Raw genomic sequence first — 22,497 nt, forward strand, 5'->3', positions numbered from 1 at the left:
CACCTGCTTCTTTGCACCAGTTAAAGAGCTTGCAGGGCAAAGCAAATTTCTTAAGACGATTCGTTCCGAACTATGCCGAGTTGGCTAAGGGTTTTACATGGTTATTGAAGCGAGATACACCCTTTCATTGGGATGCTATCACTCAGGAGTCTTTCGAGCGTCTCAAGGGTCTCCTTGTCTCTGCTCCATTATTGCGACCTCTGAAATACCACCGTGATTATACTCTGTATCTAGCCGCCGCCGATACCACTATCGACATGGTTCTCGTGCAAGATGATGATGATGGCAATGAGCACGTCATATATTATCTCAGTCACAACCTCTTGGATACGGAAACTCGATACACTTACGTCGAGAAGTTGGCATTGGTCGCTGTTTGTGCCGTCCAACGCTTCTGACATTATATCTTGTTGCACACCACGACCGTGATTTCTGACTGCAACCCGATGAAGTACATTTTGTCACGTCAGTTGCTGGGGGGAAAATACTCAAAATGGATCGTAATCATCCAAGAGTTTGACTTGGAATTTACTGCTGCCAAGTCTAAGAAGTCATTGGTCTTTGCTGAATTACTTTGTTCCTTACCATCTCCTTTTGCACCCTCTCTTTCAGAGGATCATATCCCGGATGAAACTCTTTTTCTGATCAGCACCCTCAATCCCGGGTACGAGGATATTATTGTTTATTTGCAAACGTCCTCTTTCCGCCCCACTGTATCCAAAGATGCTCAGTGGCGGATTCGCCATCAATCTCAACCCTATCGTATCATAGGGGACACCGTCTACCATATCGGCATTGACTCCGTTCTCCGCCAATGTCTTACCCTCGAGGAAGCTGAGAGAGTCCTGAATGACTACCACTCTAGCGCCTGTGGTGGTCACATGTCTGGATATGCCACAACTCAAAAAATCCTTCGCGCTGGTTATTTCTGGCCCTCCATTTTTAAGGATTGCATTCTTGTTGTCCGCTCATGTCATGCATGCTTGATATACCAGCGGAAGATGTGTGTGCCACCGACTTCGCTGCACCCTGTAGTGACCGTAGGCCCTTTTGCAAAATGGGCATTGATTATACCACCTGTAAGCCTTGCTCGGCCGGGGGGCATGGGTTTATCATCGTTGCCGTCGATTACTTTACAAAATGGGCCGAGGCGATGCCCACATTAACTAAAGATGGTCATACAGCGACGCAGATTTTTTTCAATCATGTTATTACGCAGTTCGGAGTTCCGCAGGCCATCATCACGGATCACGAAAAGCATTTCCGTAATCACATGATGACCGAACTGACAACCCAACTAGGCTTACGACATGATAGTTCAACCCCGTACTATCCTCAGTCTAATGGCCAGGTTGAAGCCGTTAACAAGATTTTTGTTACAATGCTTCAACGTACTGTGGACATGCATAAGTCTAATTGGCATCTGATGTTGTTTCCCGCCTTGTGGGCCTACCGAACCTCTGTGAAGGACGCCACCGGTTTCACTCCATTTCAATTAGTTTACAGACTAGAGGCTACCCTTCCTATAGAATGTCAAATTCCTTCGTTGAAAATAGCTATTGAGTTGCTTCCCAACACTACTCCGGTAGAGGAACAGCTTCTTTATCTAGAACGGTTAGACGAGACCCATCGCTTAGCCTCTCTAGCCATCGAAGCTCAAAAGAAGAGAGTCAAAACTCATTTTGACCATACCATCCATCCTCGTTCCTTTGTTGAGGGAGATCTAGTCCTGCTATACGACAAAGAAAATGACAAGCTGGGGGCAGGCAAACTCGAGCCCATGTGGCTAGGCCCTTACATTGTAAAGAGAGTGTTGCAAAAAGGGGCGTATGAGCTAGTTGGCTACGAAGGTAATCCTCTTGATAAGCCCCGCAATGGGTTGTACTTGAAAAAGTACTATACATGATTCATGCACTTCGATTTATACATGCGTGTGTGTGTGTGTGTGTGTTTTCATTTTTTCGGCTTGGTGTGAAAGCGTGATTGCCCCTTATTGTGTCTTTTTGATTCTTGTGTAGATGTCGGGTGCACCTTACATTGGTTTCGCTGATGGTGCCTGCTGCAGCACTCGTAATTTGTCCTCTACGGCGTGGGTGATCTACGATCCTCATGGTGAGTTGATAGATCTTCAAGGTGTGTGTTTAGGCTGTACTACAAAAAATGTTGCTGAGTATAGCGCTATTATTGAATTATTAGCCGAGGCAATCAATCTCGGTATTCATACATTGCTTGTTAACCTAGACTCTCAACTTGTCGTCCATCAGCTCAATGGGCGATATTCCATCAGAGACCGTCACATTTTAAGGTTGTACTTACGTGTTAAATTCTTAGAAAGGAATTTTGACTTTATCACATATCAGCATATTCCACGACGATTAAACACATTATCTAATGCATTGGCTAATCATGTATTAGATAGACATTTGCGTAATTTATAATCAAAACATCATACAAGCAAGCACTAAAAGTGCAATAATAAACCATAGGCATATGTATATATATGTGTGTCGCAAAGTTTTGCACCGCATGCATTACATAGTCCAAAAAATAATACATGTTCATCCCGATACATCTTGGGACGACATATCCCTCAAAAAAAAATGCATGAAAGAAGCCTAGAAGTCTATTCGCGGTGGTGCTCATGATAGCACGTCACCGTGCACACCAAGCGTCTTAACAGACGATGGATGCGAGTCGGCACCCCCACTGTGTGCCTCTGGTATGCAAAAGGCACGTCCGCCAATCTAGCGTAACCCGAAATCCCTTGGGTGAGTCCCTCGAGATTCTGCACCAGCTCTTCCCCCATGGCACTCCTTGCCTGAGGGTCAACTGTGGGTTGGCCCCTCCGCGCTATAGGAGACAAGCCGGTTGGTCGCTCTGGGCCTACATCTGCATATACATACGACTGTCATCAAAACATGCATCTATTAATAAAAAAAAAATTTGAAAATATATAAAACATCAAACAACGAAGAGATCATACCTAGCTCCTCTTCCCATTCCTCTCCCTATGGAAGTGGGAGGTTTGGATCCCCCATGAAATTGGTCCCTACGTACAGCCAATCCTCTACCACAATCAGCTACCGGTGAAGCCATATGAAGAACTCAGGCCGCCAAGACATCTGCTGGCCCCCTCCTCCTCTAGGCATCAATGCTGCCCAGCGAGCCATCCTAGGCTCTCGCGGCAATGGGTCCGCCACTACAGCTCCCTGGATCTGGAAGAGGGGTAATCATTCCAAGAAGAACAACACCACAATCGAGCCATACCCAAACTGTTTCACTCCCCCACGCTTACACTTTGTAAGCTGCCTTTTGATATTTGTAGTCACCGCTGTAGCCCAGTAAAAAATGGTGGGGCTGAGGCATTCTGTCACTAGTAACAGATGATTCTTGCTCGCCTAAGGGGCGCCTGTACCCCAGCTGCACGCGTGATGGTGAACAGTATCACCTTAAGGACCAAGTCATGGATGGTGGCGATATCCACCTTGGCACTGTTTTTCCCAAATTGTGCCTCTAGACAAACTCGAGCCTTCACTTCACCTATTTTCTCTTCGGAAGGTCTGCTTCTGGTCAAAATAGGGCTTGCCCCTCTCCGTGACAACCCAGTGATGAAGTACACATCAGATACATCCAGCTCTAAGGTTTGATCCCGTAAGCGAAATACTTAGTCATCAACATCCCAAGCATCCACTATGAACTGTAATAACTCTGGTTGAGCTCGCAAATAAGAGGTGAGGAAGAACTTCTTGAGATCACAGTCTCTCAAAGCTTTCATACATCCCTCATCCTCTATGGCCAAGGCATCTATGGCATCATGCTCCCGTTATTTCCATTCCACCACCATTTTTTCTTGTTTCCTGCACCCACAAAGATGAATAAATCATTATTGGAACACTGGCAAGCTTACAAACTGGACGAATTTAAAAAATAATGAGAAAATTCAAGCAAAAAGTTAGGTCGCGTGGTTGGCGCGACTGTTTCTAAAACAGTCACGCCAATGGTGTTGTGGGGAAAAGTATCCGACTTGGATGACCCTATCCCTACTCTAAGGGTGACAGTCCTTAGCAACAACTGAAAGTAAAGCTTTGGTATTTTCCTTTATGAAAGTACAGAGAAGGAAGAAAAGATTAACCAACCGGTGTCTTTCGCTTTTGTCGATCCTGTCCTCTCTCTTTGTCTCTTGTTCCCACCTCCTTGCTCTCTTCGCCGGCCCAGCTACACACAGATCCTGCACAAACAAGAGAGGGAAACTACAAGAAACATGTACTCATAACTGATGCATGGATTAGAGTGAATCAGATATACAAGTAAATACAATACATCAATGCAATACAAGTATATAGGAGAACATTCAAAGCTTTATTGATAGAAGTAAAAGGGTTCTGAGAAGGTTACAACCATCAATGACCTTCGACCAGAAGATTTTGCGTGGCGTTCGACGCCAAGTCCTTTATTCACGCCACGTGAATTGTACTGTGGTACCTTGAGGGTACTGACCATGCTCAACCTCTTTATTTTTGTCAAGCTTGAGGAGGATAACATATGCTTGTTCTATAACCTGCCCTTCGGGCAAGCCCATCGCTATGATTTAACGAGCTTAGCGATAGGGAAACTCGTTCTCGTCTAAAGACAAGTTTGTCTCTATTTAATCATTTTAACGAGTCTAACGACAAGGAAAACTCGGTCCTTTTCATTTTTAGAGAGTCTGAAAAGGTACATAAAGTAAACTCCAAAATTCCTTTTTCGTCATCTAATCCCTTAAGTCCAAAAAAGTATAAAACAATACAGAAGGGATGGGTGTTCGGTACTTTTAACGAGCCGAACAAAACAAGCGCTCGATCTTTTTGTGCAATAATCCCTCAGGTCCAAAAAGATTAAAATCTAGAGGAGGGATAGCTCTTCTGGTCCCTTTAACGAGCTGGAAGGCCAGAAATCGGCAAACTTTTCATATTTTACGAGTCAGAAAAGAGCTTAAAGATGACTCGTCTTTTGAGGAACGAGTGATAAACAGGGATAGCAACTGATTCCAGGTACAAATTGGAATTTTCCAATCACGGTAGTGTCACAAGGATGGCTAGGTGAAATCACTCTTCGCAGCTGTTCCTCAAAATGGGTAAGCAATCATATGGGGGTGACTGTTATAGACATTTTTGTGCCTCGCAGCATGGAGCATGAAATGTCAATAATTACAGGGATCCTCAGTCCCTAAACATGTTGTTCTTACCCCTAGAAGAACAAGGTCAGCAAACCACAGCACTTCTCATCCTTTCTCCAAATCTCCTATATATAGAGCTCTTCTATGAGGTCTAAGGAGGTTGGAATTTTGTGTAAAGCAAGGAAGTGCTGTTGGTTTACAGTTAGAGCTATTGGGTGATTGCTTTTATAGAGGTGAAGAGGAGATTTCTTGCTGCTGGGGAGGTGCTGCTGGATTGGAGCCATTGATGGTTGTAACCTCCTCAGAACCCTTTTACTTCTATCAATAAAGCTTTGAATGTTCTCCTATATACTTGTATTGCATTGATGTATTGTATTTACTTGTATATCTGATTCACTCTAATCCATGCATCAGTTATGAGTACATGTTTCTTGTAGTTTCCCTCTCTTGTTTGTGCAGGATCTGTGTGTAGCTGGGCCGGCAAAGAGAGCAAGGAGCTGGGAACAAGAGACAAAGAGAGAGGACAGGATCGACAAAAGCGAAAGACACCGGTTGGTTAATCTTTTCTTCCTTCTCTGTACTTTCATAAAGGAAAATATCAAAGCTTTACTTTCAGTTGTTGCTAAGGAACTGTCACCCTTAGAGTCGGGATAGGGTCATTCCGAGTCAGATACTTTTCCCCACAACAAACTGGCGACTCCACTGGGGATCTTGTAGTGTCGGCAACGTAGAAATATTGCTCTCAAATGCCGTGGATGATCAGTCCGCTTCCGCGAATGAGCCGGAAGATCGTCGAGGTAAGGTTGAACGATGTTCTTGATGTCATGGAAGGCATAATTCATTGCCCTCTGAAACGTCGCCCCTGCGTTCTTCAAACCAAAGGGTAATTTTCGATAAGCGAATGTGCCCCACGGACAAATAAATGCAGTCTTAGACTGGTCCTGTGGGCGGATATTTATTTGATTATACCCGGAAAATCCATCCATAAAGGAAAAGATTTCACATCCGGCGCATTCGTCAATTATCTGGTCGATGAAGGGTGTAGGGTAGTTGTCCTTTGGACAAGCTTGGTTTACATCCCTATAGTCGACGCACACTCTTATCGTCCCTTGTTTTTTCATAACAGGGACAATATTCGATACCCAATCGGTTAGAGGAACCGGGTAGATGAATCCAGCATGGAGAAGTTTTTCAACTTCTGCTTTAATGGCAGCGGCTTTCTTGGGGTGCACCTGCCGAAGCCGTTGTCTTACTGGTTTGACATCAGGATACATTTTAATCTCATGTTCAACTATGCTCGAGTCAATGCCTGGCATTTCATCATATGACCATGCAAAGACATCTCTAAATTTGCGAAAGAGAGCACCATATATTTCCAGTTCTGAAGGGGAACAACTTTTGCCGACATGAATATTCTCTACAACATCAGGTTTTGTCGAGATGTTTATGGCTACGGTCTCTTCAATATTGGATAGGTTTCGCTCTGAATCCACCGTATTTACAGTATTTGTTAGGAATTCAAACACTGAAGGGTGATATAGGTCGTGTTGAGTTTCTTCTTCACACTTTGGAAGAAGGGAACGATGGTGGTGATCATTCCATGGTGGCCCCTCAATCATCATTGATTGTAAGATTCCTTCGTCAGTCCCATGAACTTTTGACCATGGATCTAATGGGGTACCATATTCTCCAGACCTATCTACCCAAACGCTTGACGAGTGTTGATTTGGGCTCGCCTCCCATGCCTGAAACATTGATTGCTACAATATTTCTATAGGGCTAGGTGGCAAAACCACTTGATAATCCATGACGACTTTGTCTCCTGCGACCTTCGAAGAAGATACCATGTTGCATGTTGCTACAAACGGGATATCCCCTACATGGGAAGGAGGTGGCAACGCGAAAGTTCCCATCATTGTGGGATCTTTTAGCAAGCCTACTCCGATATCTTGCACTGAATGGTCGCTCCCATGGATCATGGGAATGCTTCCAGTAACTTGTGAACCATTAGGGAGGAAATTCTGTTGGTCGACGATCGTAATCCCTCCTTCAAACGGGAATGCGATCTTCCTAAAATATGTCGACACTACAGCTGCCATGGCATATATCCATGGTCTTCCCAGTAGGATGTTATAGTCAAGATTGCCATCAATGACTTCAACATCAATTTCCACTGTTTTTCCTCCTAGTTCAACCTTAAAGTTATTTAGGATACCGTACGGAGTGTACGTCCTACCGTCAAATGCTTTCAATGTCGTCGAAGATCGCGACAAGGTTGGAGATCCAAGAGTTTTCCAGCAACTCATCGACATGATACATGTCGATGCTCCCTCATCAATAATCGTTCTATGAACTGTTTTGTTGAGTGCTTTCACTTGAATAAGGAAAGCTAGTTGCGCTGGTAACCGAGGATCATATCCTCTGTGATCAAAGGATACAAGATTGGAATCTTTAGGATCCACTCCACCAATTGCTGATAACAATGCCTGCCTTTGGGATGGACAATTTTGCAGTACCTCAAGAGTCGACATAGCAGATGGCGATTGGGCCAAATCTTCCACTATGTTATAATGCTGCGCCGCTCTGGCGCGAGGATTAAATGTCGACTTGTGTACTACTCCCTTAGGTGGCTTTATTGTTAATTCATGCGTGAGGGGGGGTACAGCTTCTACCGAAGTTGTTGTCGAACTACTGGGTTGATCTTTCCCTTTGTCGTTCGACACCGGCGGATTCCCATAATCTTTATTCCTGGTCGAGATCAAAGCATCATTCTGCTTAGAAACCGACAACATAAGCACTTGTGACGGGGAAGCATTTCCACTATCAAACATATTTTGACCTGGGGTGGGAAATGGATCAGTCAACACAGCTGAAGTCTGGGAACTTTTAAAGAACCTCTTTAACTCAGCTTTGAACGGACAGTTGTTTGTCGAATGATCCTCATCGCATATATGACATGGATAATTTTGTTTCCCTTGCCCAGGAGGGTTCGAAGAAGTTTTTTGAGGGGATGAGTCACCCTGTTTCTTCTTCTTCCCTTTGTTTTGTTTCTTCTTGCTTCCTGGTTGATTGGAGTTTTTGCCTTTATCCGTAGATACAGCATTCACCTCTGAAGCGAGAATCTCTTGATTTGCTTTTTGATTCGAAGTCTTACGGGCTTTCTTATTTGAATCCTTTGTCGACTTAGCGTTTGCAGTTCCAATCACGCCATCACCGGCATGAGAGTCACTATTCGATTCGGGAGGAGGAGGGATTGAAAATTCCGGTCTGGGGGCGTCAGGTATCTTATCATAGAGCGTGCCCGACTGAGTATATACTAAGTCCAAATATTGAGCACGAGCAATAACCTGCTCCTCTGTTACGACGCCTCCCTTGGCCACATCTTCTGTTATAGCAGGAAGAAGCGACTTTATAAACCACTCAGCTAATAGCTGATCTGGAACATAGGTCTTTACCATTCTGTGACGACGACGCCACTCATGTATATGATCTGATATATGTGTGGCCGTTGTCTGCTTGAAATTGGTCAAGATCTCTGTTCCAGTTTCATACCTTATAGGTAACTGAAAGTGTGTTAAGAAAGTCGTGGCTAGGGAACTAAAATTGTCGAAAGAGGCTCTAGGTAATTCAATATACCATTTAGCCGCTGGACCAGTCAATGTCCTCTGGAAAAGGCGAAGCCTTATCGAATCATCATTCAAGGTATTCGACGAACACCACAGATGGAATGTCATCACATGATTCGACGGGTCTTCGCCAGGATTTCCATTGAATTTAGGAATGTCCGAAGGAAGTTTGTGAGGAATCGCTGGCCACCAATGGGCATAGGCGATTGGATCGTTCGTCAATCGATGTAAATCTGGTAATTCTAGAGTTGCCATGAATGGCAACTGCTGACTCAGGTTTGGCGAGGCGTACCCAGGATACGATGGAATCGCCTGAGCAGTAGGCCTTTGCATACCAGCATAATGCAACTGATGTTGATATGACTGATAGGGCTGGTGGGCTTGGCCATTGTAAAGTGGTTGATTTAACCCGTTCTGAATATAGGGTTGCTCTAAGGGTGCGGAATAATGTCAAGGAAAGTTGGTTTACAGCAAGTACAATGACCAGCAATCAGCAGCAAAAATCAGTGAAAACAGGGCTAAGACACAGTGGGAAACCTCAGGAAGACATAGCCTAACTGGGTCAGCGCAGGCTGTGGTCTGTCAAATTGACTCTCAGCGCAGTTCCCGAAGGGAGTACCTGCGCTGAAATGCAAACTGCCTGTGGACAGCCTGCACTGAGACACGAGAGTTGCGTTTACAAGGATTTCCGGGTCATAAAAAGCTCAAAAATGCACTGTTTTTACTGAAATAAAAAGCTATAGGTCAAGTACAGGCTAAGGGATGATCAAGAGGATGAAAAGCTATCACAAAGAGTACAAGAGTCTTTTGTAGATCAGCTCTTCAAATCATGAATCTGCTCAGAAAATGAGCAAGAGTAGCAGCCCCTCTACTTCGCTTTTGATATAGTCAAAAGCTTTTCGATTTGGTACTCTTTTCTTCAGGAAATGAATAGCAAAGATACTACAAACACCAACAAGATACTAGGCTCCCCAGCGGAGTCGCCTATAACAGTTTGTTGTGGGGAAAAGTATCCGACTCGGAATGACCCTATCCCGACTCTAAGGGTGACAGTTCCTTAGCAACAACTGAAAGTAAAGCTTTGATATTTTCCTTTATGAAAGTACAGAGAAGGAAGAAAAGATTAACCAACCGGTGTCTTTCGCTTTTGTCGATCCTGTCCTCTCTCTTTGTCTCTTGTTCCCAACTCCTTGCTCTCTTCACTGGCCCAGCTACACACAGATCCTGCACAAACAAGAGAGGGAAACTACAAGAAACATGTACTCATAACTGATGCATGGATTAGAGTGAATCAGATATACAAGTAAATACAATACATCAATGCAATACAAGTATATAGGAGAACATTCAAAGCTTTATTGATAGAAGTAAAAGGGTTCTGAGAAGGTTACAACCATCAATGGCTCCAATCCAGCAGCACCTCCCCAGCAGCAAGAAATCTCCTCTTCACCTCTATAAAAGCAATCACCCAATAGCTCTAACTGTAAACCAACAGCACTTCCTTGCTTTGCACAAAATTCCAGCCTCCCTAGACCTCATGAGAGAGCTCTATATATAGGAGATTTGGAGAAAGGATGAGTCAGCTTGAGGCTGGCATAAAGCTGACTAGTGTCCTCTCCCACTTTAGTTAAACTTCAGTTCTTGAGTCCACTTGGAGATCCTTGCTTCCACATGGAGATCAAGTACCTCTTACTCATCACAGGGCGAATTCCTTGAACCAAGTGTCAGTTTGGAAGCTTCCTGGGCAGTTGACACCTTGCAGAATGACTGTGCCACTTGGCCAATCTCGCCCAGCGCAGGTAGCCTTCATTGGTTTTGACTTTCAGCGCAGGTACAAGGAGGAGCAGTTGACATTCAGCGCAGTTGCTCAGTGGAGCAGCTGACATGATCCAAAAATAGCCTGTTTTGAGTGTTTTTCAGGTGGAGAACTGATGGGAAGTGCTGTGGTTTGCTGACCTTGTTCTTCTAGGGGTAAGAACAACATGTTTAGGGACTGAGGATCCCTGTAATTATTGACATTTCATGCTCCATGCTGCGAGGCACAAAAATGTCTATAACAGTTGCCCCCTAAAGTATGAGGCCGTTTATCGGGTGAAATGCTTTATCTAGAGGGTCCGAAGTTCATTCCAGTGCTGAGGAGGCGCCCTGTAATACAATACAATACAATACATTATTTTTCATTCTGTTTTCATGATCTAGCTGAGGCGGGCATTCCCATGCTCAGCTTTATAAATACATTTTGGTACATAGAACAGACGATCGTCTGATGGTAGACCGATAATTCTCTGCTGGAATTATCATCCTTTGAGTAGGATGATCATCTGCTGCAATGATGTACATGACAAATGCTTTTATATTTCCTGAATATGTATCACAGCCCGGATGGATGAAACTAGATCCGGGGTCTTCAAACTCGTTCGATCTTCACTCTAAGTACAAGTCGATCCATGTGAGAATTTCGCTGAAGTCGAACATGGAAAGACATCGCTTGATTACCGGTCAATGATGAAAACCGTTAACAAGCGCGAGAGGAATCACCGATAATGATAATGACCCTCAAGGTACCGCAGTACAATTCACGTGGCGTGAATAAAGGACTTGGCGTCGAACGCCACGCAAAATCTTCTGGTCGAAGGTCATTGATGTATACCTGTCGCCGGAAGTGAGAAACTTGCCATTGAGGCATGCAAGCTTCAAAGTACTGATGGGGTTGTTCCTAGATCAACTCCTTGGATAATGAGCTGAAGTCGACAAGAAGCGATCCGTCAAAGGAGGGCCTTAATGAATCCCACATCAATGACACGGAACGGAGCTAATGATTTTAGTGGAGGTGAAAACAAACTGTGACATATGATTCAGGGTGGCGATCATGAATGGATGAAGGATAATGTATGGCAGTGGATGGGACACGGTTGACACTTTCAGAATGACCTCTCTTGAACATATAACGACACTGATGCGATGGATCGGTAGCATTACCCCAAAATGTGGATGGTTTGGCGAAGACCATGGTGATGAGACCGGTGAATGAAACAACCCAACCCGATGTGGTACGGAAGAAAAGTGTCATGTTCAAGAGCGACTTGCTACCGTTAAGCTTTGATGTTCTCCCAATTTTTCCCCAGTCATTTCTGACCAGTACCTCTTTATTTTTGTCAAGCTTGAGGAGGATAACATATGCTTGTTCTATAACCTGCCCTTCGGGCAAGCCCATCGCTATGATTTAACGAGCTTAGCGATAGGGAAACTCGTTCTCGTCTAAAGACAAGTTTGTCGCTATTTAATCATTTTAACGAGTCTAACGACAAGGAAAACTCGGTCCTTTTCATTTTTAGAGAGTCTGAAAAGGTACATAAAGTCAACTCCAAAATTCCTTTTTCGTCATCTAATCCCTTAAGTCCGAAAAAGTATAAAACAATACAGAAGGGATGGGTGTTCGGTACTTTTAACGAGCCGAACAAAACAAGCGCTCGATCTTTTTGTGCAATAATCCCTCAGGTCCAAAAAGATTAAAATCTAGAGGAGGGATAGCTCTTCTGGTCCCTTTAACGAGCTGGAAGGCCAGAACTCGGCAAACTTTTCATATTTTACGAGTCAGAAAAGAGCTCAAAGATGACTCGTCTTTTGAGGAACGAGTGATAAACAGGGATAGCAACTGATTCCAGGTACAAGTTGGAATATTCCAATCACGGCAGTGTCACAAGGATGGCTAAGTGAAATCACTCTTCGCAGATGTTCCTCAAAAAGGGTAAACACACAAATGGAAGTGAATGATCGGCCAAATGACGGTGGAGGTGATGGTGCACAAACACGACCAAGGCTTTTATGGCTGATGAATTTACGATCTCAGAAGGGTATTTACCGGTTCATTTTTTCTGAATGAGCTTGAACTCTAAAGGAAAGCCTGCTCATAAACTTATGTTTATTTTTTAACGAGCATGAACTATGCGCTAAAACTGCTCGGATCTTGCGTTTATTTTTTAACGAGCATGAACTATGTGCTAAAACTGCTCGATATACCAGTCATAGAATAAGAACGCCTCCTGTGAGATAGCTATTTTTTAAGGAGCTTTATCTCACGAAGCTATGCTCCAATTTGGCAAGTTTTTACCTTTGCCCCACAGACTTTCTTCATGCAAGGTCGGAAACGGCTAATCCTACGAGTTTAAAGGGTTAGACCTACAGGTTTAAAGGGAGGACCTAAAAATTTAAAAAAATAAATAGTCGTCCCTCGCTCACATTCCAAAAGTTTGCATGCCCCCAGGTATAGGATAGAATTTCGAGGCTGCCCCTCCTCTCCCCTACCTCTGCTTTTCTTTGGGTGTTCACAGCTACCTGTCATCTTGCCAATCTAATGTTAACGATACTAGTCTTCTCGTTATTTTAAGGGGTCTTACGCGGTACTCAGGCTTCCCGTCGGCCCGACTTTTAACGAACAGCTATTTGTGACAAGAGAAGAACACTACTCAAAGACAAAACAATGGTATTATTGAGGGAGGCTTGCCTCTTTCTTATTATCCGAAGAGGGTTCTATTTGCTGCCGCAAATCAATCTCTTTCTTCGGCGATGTCTATCATCAGGTTACTAAAGATGGCGACCACCTGTTGCAGCAATAGAATCTCTTTCTTTGGAGGCTGCCCCTACTTATCCTTCAAAACATATGTTTTAATGGGTGAGGCTTGTCTTCAAAGATGGTTACTACTTGCTACCGCAAATGGTCCCCTTCCTTGGTATCCTGATTATCTAGACAAGGGGAGCGAGAAGCTGATTATCTCACTCGCATAACTTTGACAAAAGAATATTATTCTAGAACAACCCCTCTTCCACCGCCGGACGGGGTACGGACTAGTCCATTCTTCTGCGGAAATTCTTCCTTATACCCAGGGTTTCTTCTGCCCGAAGCAGACCAGGGTGCATGCCCCCTGGGTTCCAGTCTTTCTTTCCGAATCACTCGCACTCATCGGGAAGGAGGACTGGGGGTGGAGGCGAATCTTGAGTGAACAGACCATTTAGGATTGGTATTTGACTATTTGCGATGCGAGATCCCGGAAATGAAAGTTGGTCTACGAGCTTGACCATCCTTCCTTCATGTGGAAAACACATTACTCTAAAGAGTGAGGAGACTATCGCTCCCATGCAATAAATATAGTCACGTCCAAGGAGTAGGTTATAATCCAAGGGTCCCTGGACGACCATCGCGTTTAAATTGACGGTCTTCCCTTTCAATGTAACAGGTACATTGGGGAGGATTCCTAATGGTCGACTGGTTCCTTTATCAAAACCTGAGAGATTTCTTAACTCAGGTAAAAGCGCTGGGGAACCCAGTGCTTTCCAAGCAATAGAGGAAAGGATACTCACAGACGCCCCTTCATTAATGATAGTACCAGCCATAATCATTCTATAGATCTGGACAATGATTCTGAATGGTATACTGGCTGGTAACCGGGGTCTGCCTAGTTGATTCCAATCAAAGGATACAACCAGGTTGCTTGGTGGTGGGACCGAATATACGGCCGGGTATGACCCTGATGATGTTCCTTCCTGCGATAAAGGAATGGGCGCATTGCCCTGACGCTCATCAGAGTCGGTGCTGATGAAAAGAACCTAGATGGTGTCATCCTTATTCTCTTCAGTGAGGGTGTCGCATGAAGCTGACTCTTCGGCGACGGTGTCATTTGAAGACGGGTCTTCAATGACGGAGTCATTGGACGATGAAACCTCTGAAGGAAGAACCAGGTCAACTGCCGTTTCGACCTTTAGACTTTCGTCTGGTCTGGATTCAGTAGGTTCATTCTCAATGACCGACACTTCAGCTGACCACTTGAGCGGGTCAACTGGATTTTCAACTATCGAGGGATTAGGCGCGAGTTTTTGGTATCCAGGAGGAAGTCGCAACGGTGAAACCGGGCGATCTTCCAAAACTCTCTTTGCCTCATCTAAGAATGGACATTTGTGGATGGCATGATTGCCTTCACACAATAGACAGGGTGATCTTGGTCCCCTTCTTCGTCCTTCACTCTCGTTAGTTGACGGACTGCAATCAACATGACAACCAGAGGTTGATGCTACCGGATTGTGCAACCTTGGGGACCAGTCCCTTAGTATCCGGGGAATACAAGGACAATCACGATGGAAGTGGATCCCTTTGCAAATGACACATGGCGATTTAGGCCCGGTCGGTGCAGTGTGTGGGTTTTTGTCAGCTTTCTTCTGCTTGCCCCCAGTCGCCTTCGCCAGAGGCTCCTTCTGCTTCTTTTCTCTCTTCTTCTTTTCCTTCTTCTCCTTGGGAGGCTGACTCTTGCCAGCTCTACCTTGCGAAGATGAAGGATCAGAGGAAGTATCGTAAGAAGTGGAAGGCTGGTGGGTAGTTCTAGATTGTTCTGACTGTTGATTCGACTGCTCAGGATTAGTGGCGATCTGGACTACATTAGTTGAAAAGAGCCATACAGGTAGGCCGATTGTCAATCCTGGAAGTGACAATGTTGCCATATGAGGCGCACCAACATCTCCCCAAGAGGAGAAGGGATTTGGACTTCCGCCAAGGTTACTTCCTTGGTTGGTGGGCTCCATACTTTTCAACTGAAAGATCAACGTGGGAATAACAGGTGATTATGTTCCGCTTAAAATAAATTTTATTAACGACGCTTTTAGACACAAACTTGCTTTTTCATGTTTTAAGAGTCGAGAAAAAGCTAAAGATGACTCTAGTCGACTTCGATGTATTAACGAGCCCGAAGTGACAAATGCTCGGTTGGACTTTTTCAGTTATAGAGTTTGAAAAAGGCCAAAAGAAACTGCTCTGGAGATCTAGGCAGAGGGTGTGCCAAACCTTTCGCGAAACCACAGAATACGTTTTACGGTACGGGTGGTCGATCTTCGTGAATGCTGTGTTCACTGCATCGCGATCAGTAGGGCGGCCGACACGGCTTCCTAAGGATAAAGGATAAATGCCTATAGGGGTCTCCCAATATACGCGACGGTACGCGGGAGCACAAGTCCGTATTAGTGCCACCGACTCTCAGGAGGAATCACCCACCTTCGTAGAGATCGACAGTCACTACGTTTAACGACGCCGGAACACGTCTCTACCTAGACCTCTAGATGTTTGCGTTATGTTACAAAGCGTTGTTATGTAAATTGGATTTATTTTAATGTTGATCTTGCTTAGCAGTTTGCCTTTAAGGATCACCACGAGATGTATATATACAACTTCCTAAATGCAATCTAAGATGAGAAGCAAAACTTTTCAATCTTTCAACTTTGAAAACCTTAATCTACTGAGGGAAAAGAAAGACACAACTTTTCGCACAGATCATAGAACACACACTAAAATGCAAATTTTCCTAAATTGTCAAGCACACAGTCAAATGCAAATATGCACAATGCATGTATTTCTTTTCGTTATCCTTAATGTTGATGTAAGACAGAAAGGAAAACTGTTGTATGACTTTTGAATCTAATTTCAAGCGAAAAATAAACAAGCTTGTCCAAAATCAAAAGACACCTTAAGATCGACTTGTTTAGACACTGGAAATGTATAGATTCAAACCATAAAATGAAAAACAAACAAACTCAAACAGCCATGAACAGTAATAAAACTAGCTCTTAAGATCACAAAGACACTTTTACAGTTCAAGATCTAAGATGTCACCGCTATACTGGTTCGCTTTTCACAATGGGAAACTGTAACTGAAGCAAGAAATACTGAAAGAACACTCACAGTTTCATCGCACAACTGAGGCGGAATAATGTCAAGGAAAGTTGGTTTACAGCAAGTACAATGACCAGCAATCAGCAGCAAAAATCAGTGAAAACAGGGCTAAGACACAGTGGGAAACCTCAGGAAGACATAGCCTAACTGGGTCAGCGCAGGCTCTGGTCTGTCAAATTGACTCTCAGCGCAGTTCCCGAAGGGAGTACCTGCGCTGAAATGCAGACTGCCTGTGGACAGCCTGCACTGAGACACGGGAGTTGCGTTTACGAGGATTTCCGGGTCATAAAAAGCTCAAAAATGCACTGTTTTTGCTGAAATAAAAAGCTATAGGTCAAGTACAGGCTAAGGGATGATCAAGAGGATGAAAAGCTATCACAAAGAGTACAAGAGTCTTTTGTAGATCAGCTCTTCAAATCATGAATCTGCTCAGAAAATGAGCAAGAGTAGCAGCCCCTCTACTTCGCTTTTGATATAGTCAAAAGCTTTTCGATTTGGTACTCTTTTCTTCAGGAAATGAATAGCAAAGATACTACAAACACCAACAAGATACTAGGCTCCCCAGTGGAGTCGCCAGTTTGTTGTGGGGAAAAGTATCCGACTCGGATGACCCTATCCCTACTCTAAGGGTGACAGTCCTTAGCAACAACTGAAAGTAAAGCTTTGGTATTTTCCTTTATGAAAGTACAGAGAAGGAAGAAAAGATTAACCAACCGGTGTCTTTCGCTTTTGTCGATCCTGTCCTCTCTCTTTGTCTCTTGTTCCCAGCTCCTTGCTCTCTTTGCCGGCCCAGCTACACACAGATCCTGCACAAACAAGAGAGGGAAACTACAAGAAACATGTACTCATAACTGATGCATGGATTAGAGTGAATCAGATATACAAGTAAATACAATACATCAATGCAATACAAGTATATAGGAGAACATTCAAAGCTTTATTGATAGAAGTAAAAGGGTTCTGAGGAGGTTACAACCATCAATGGCTCCAATCCAGCAGCACCTCCCCAGCAGCAAGAAATCTCCTCTTCACCTCTATAAAAGCAATCACCCAATAGCTCTAACTGTAAACCAACAGCACTTCCTTGCTTTACACAAAATTCCAGCCTCCCTAGACCTCATGAGAGAGCTCTATATATAGGAGATTTGGAGAAAGGATGAGTCAGCTTGAGGCTGGCATAAAGCTGACTAGTGTCCTCTCCCACTTTAGTTAAACTTCAGTTCTTGAGTCCACTTGGAGATCCTTGCTTACACATGGAGATCAAGTACCTCTTACTCATCACAGGGCGAATTCCTTGAACCAAGTGTCAGTTTGGAAGCTTCCTGGGCAGTTGACACCTTGCAGAATGACTGTGCCACTTGGCCAATCTCGCCCAGCGCAGGTAGCCTTCATTGGTTTTGACTTTCAGCGCAGGTACAAGGAGGAGCAGTTGACATTCAGTGCAGTTGCTCAGTGGAGCAGCTGACATGATCCAAAAATAGCCTGTTTTGAGTGTTTTTCAGGTGGAGAACTGATGGGAAGTGCTATGGTTTGCTGACCTTGTTCTTCTAGGGGTAAGAACAACATGTTTAGGGACTGAGGATCCCTGTAATTATTGACATTTCATGCTCCATGCTGCGAGGCACAAAAATGTCTATAACAAATGGCACGACACCTTTGCGCAAATCACCCCATTGGCGCAGACCCGTGCCAGATACCCGCGCCAATAGGGCGCAACCCTAAATTTTAAAACCCTCCTTGTAGAGGCTCAATCAGGGAACAAAATGCATAAAAAGAGTATGAAAATGGAGATAAGGGAAGCGCCTCTTACATGGAACTGGCGGAATTTCAAACGGTTGCACGGATTGGCGGTAATCACTGCTCAAAGTTCACTCCCCAAATGGACCACTACTACTATGCAAGAGGTAAAAAGTAAAAGTAATTCTATTTTTTACATTTTCACCATATTTATAGACTTTTTGACTTGTGTTTAGGTTTAAAAAGTTGTTTTTTGAATACTTTAATATATTTTTGGTCAAAAATGGATTTTACGCTTGCTTCTGGTGCCATGACAGGTCTTCTTCGCAACTTCAATGGTGAAACGAGTTGTATTTTATACTTTTTTGGACTCGGTAAATACACGAAAAAGTCATTGTGGAGTCATCTTTCAGCTCTTTTCTGACTCGCTAAAAATGAAAAGATCGTGAGTTATCCCTCTTGACTCGTTAAACGTAAATAAGAGGCGGTCGTCCTTAAAATCTTTTCCGAACGTGTAAAAATGAAAAGATCGTCGGACCCTTGCCGTTTCAGGTTCCTTAATGGTTATGAAATGACATGATGTTGATCGCTTTTTTACTTTTTCAGGTCGATGTCACTATATATGAAAAGTACTCCTCGATCGTAATGGTCGGGCGGTTCTTTCGAGCATTGTTTTATACTTTTTCAGGCTCGAGAGACACAACTTTACAAAAAAGGACCCCCCTGGAGTTTTCTTTCTGCTGTCTTTTCAGACTCTCTAAATAGGAAAAAAACGCCGAGTTTTTCCTTTGTTAGGCTCGTTAAAACTTAATGACATCGGATTCTGTCATAATGACACTTTGCAAGCATATGCTATCCCCGTCAAGCTTGTCATAAAAAATAACTGGGGTACTCGCCAGAAATGGTGGGGAAATGGACCCATAATTATTATCGTGTCGACAGTATGTCGCTCTTTAACATGGCACTAGTTTGCATTCGTGTCTGGGTGGGGACTTCTCATCTTGTTTTACACTAGCCTCCGTGGGTTTGGGTTATCCTATTTGACCTCTCATCTGCTCGTTGCCTTGTCACCATGATCACTGCTCATTTGATGTCAAATACTGCCAAGTCCACTGTCGTGCCACTGATATGTTCAAGAGAAGTTGACCTTTGTAGAATTACAACCTCCCTCTAATACCTCACATAATTCTGATTCACCACAGCATTCTTCCTCTGTCTCGTGTCGATGATGTGGGAAACACTATGGCCCACCTTCGATCAAGGTCACTTCCTGTCGACTTCAGCTCATTATCCAGGAAGCTGATCTAGAGACTCCCTTCCAGTGCCTTGGAACCTGCATGCCTCAATGGCAGGTTCTTCGTGTTCGACGAGAGGTTTTCATCGTTGGCCTCTGATCGAATGATTCTACGGGTGTTCGATGCCAGCTCATTGATTCGCACGCCATAGATTGTACCTATAGTACCTTGAGGACCATTGTCATTATTGGTGGTACCTCTCGCGTCTGTTAACAGTTTTCATCATTGACTGGTAATTAGATGATGTTCAAGCATGTTCGACTCAACCCATGTATTCACATTCTTGGACTTGTACTCCATTCAGGTCGAGATGGAGTGCACGACCCTGGATTTTTTCTATTGGAATCCAGGCTGTGATTTGTGGTTTATTATGATCACTACATGACTCATTCAGTGGATGGCTGCGACCATGCCTGAGTCTATTTATCGATCCTCTCTGGATGGTTGCGCCCATACCACATATATCATGTATTTGAGCTATCAGTTGTACTTCTTTACGCAGGTTCTCTGGCAGTCATGTTTTCAGTTACACATGTTCTTGTAAAGCAGTTCACCCCTCTCTCTCCCTCGGGCCTCATGCTTTAGGGGTCATCTGTTACACAGCAATTTGTCACTGTCCCTGTTACCCCTCTCCCCGCACACTGGAGGACTCATTCCAGGACCTATGAGAAGTGACATGACCTGAAACCACTTGCATCATATTCCTCTAAGTATGAGCTTCATATGCCCTGAAGACATCTCCTGCAAAATATCCATGAAAATAGCTCTTTTTGCATTAGCGCGGGTCCGCAGTGTATTGCCCGCGCCAATGGGGGAAATCCTCTAAATAGGGCACGCCATTGGCGCTCTGTCTCAGAGTCGCACTCGCGCCAACCGAATTGAGTAAAGTGTTTAGAAAACAAGCTTCCGAAGGTTCTCCTTAACCCATCCACCAACTGAATCTATGTTGAGCTAGGATGGTTTGGCTTCGAATCTCCATAGAAGGGAAGTGGTTTGCCACCTTTCATGGAAGTTTCCAAGTGATAAAGCCAATCCCATGAATAATGTGGTTGATCCTATCTCTTTCCTCTCTATCTATAAAAGCTTGTCTCTATGCCTTGAGCAAGCTAGTTCCAGCATAGTGATAGAGAATTCCAGGAGTTTAAGAGTTTGAAGCTGCAAGAGCCTTCTTTGCACCCATAAGGCCAAATCTAAGTGAGGATATTCTTGTCACCCAAGAGAGAGACGCTTGTTTCCCATCCCAACAAGCTTTGCAAGACTTGTGTAGCTGACTACCTAGCCAAAGGAGGATTTGACGTCAGAATTGTGGTTATATTCTTCTTTGTTATTTATCAATAATAGATGACTATCATTATGGTTCCACTCTCATTGTCCTTTGTAATGATTGTTGTTGAGTTATATCTTTTCTGACTGATATATAATTGCATCTATTGGATTTTATGCTTGTATTTGTGTTGTTCTTTGCATGTGCAGGTGTCCAATCACGGAGATCATGGGGATCATGACCGGCCGAGGGAAAGGAACGAGAGCGCCATCTCTTCTACGAATATTAGCATTGGAATCCAAGTAGGTTCTCATGATCCACTTTTAATTTGCAATTAGGAACTTGCGTGATAGCATTGTTTGATTGTTGCTAGACCCGGTCTGGGCTAGTAGGGATCGCCTCTGTCCATAGAGGGGATTTACCTCCACAATAGTCCTGTTCATCCATTAGTTTGCCTGAGAGTACCAGCTGCTGCCCCAGTAGGAGAGGCCGTTGGAAGGGCTATCCTTCGCACCCTCGACATGGCTGAGACTCTCACAGCATTACAGGAGCAGGTTGAGGGCCTCACTCTTGGTATTCCAGATGTGAGGACTGACGAGCTACCTTTGAGGTTACAGCGACATACTACTGGTGTCCCCAGACGATGGACTCGTCTCTTACGCATGATCGCACAAGCTGTGACTTGCTATCACGAGCATCATTAGACTAGGGTGCCCCCTAGCATTTTGAGTTTTTGGGTCATTTGACCGATTTTTTCTTGGTTACAGAACATTATGTGTAAACCATAAATAGTTATATATATTTTTGATTTTCGGAGTTTTTACTTTGGTTAAGTTACATGATCCAAATGCAAACATTGATGGTATGTTTCTTTTTATAAATGTTGCAAATGTCTATCTAACACATAATTTGCTAACGAGTCAGTTAATGTGTTTAAGTTTCTGGAAATGTGTTGATATTGAATAACATCAAATTGTCTTTCCAAAATCTTAACCCTTAGGAACATGCGATAAATAGCTGGGTTTTGGATGGAATATATACCATTGAGTTGTAGTATTACGAGTTGTGAGTCTAGCCTGACAATTAGTCGGCGTATACCATGTGTGATGGCATCAGAGAGAAGTTCTATCAACGCGCTATATTCAACGATGTTATTTGTTGATCGACCAATACATACCCCTGTGAAACTTACTAAATCGCCGGTTGGATCAAAAATAGCCCAGGCTGCGGAAGATAGGTTCCATGAACTACGACTCACTTCGTCGGCATATCCAACACATGACTCCAATAGGTTTGACATCTGCAATAAATGTAAGAAGTGGATTACTTGACCAAAATAAACACTTTAGCGAAAACAAAAACATAACAAAAGCATACAGGTTACCATTATGCATAGTAACGCTTGAGGTACAACCCATTACGAGGTTGCGCCAGTGGAATTCCATCATAATCCATTAACTCATAGGCTCCTTTTGCTAACACTCATTTAACAATATAGGGGCCCATCCATAAAGACTTAAATTTACCTACTCCCAATTTATCGGATTCTTGGTCGTAAAGCAAGACCAAGTCACCTTCTGAGAAGACACGGGGTTTGACATTTTTGTCGAACTGCGCCTTGACTCATTTCTTATGGGCTTCATTAGCCAAAGTAGCATCACGACGGGTTTCATCCAATTGTATTAATTCCAAGAAACGAGCTTCTTCTT

This window comes from Pinus tabuliformis, chromosome 4_2, assembly GCF_031772625.1.
Source record: "Pinus tabuliformis cultivar Carrire ecotype Pingquan chromosome 4_2, CPIR1, whole genome shotgun sequence".
Lineage (NCBI taxonomy): Eukaryota > Viridiplantae > Streptophyta > Pinopsida > Pinales > Pinaceae > Pinus > Pinus tabuliformis.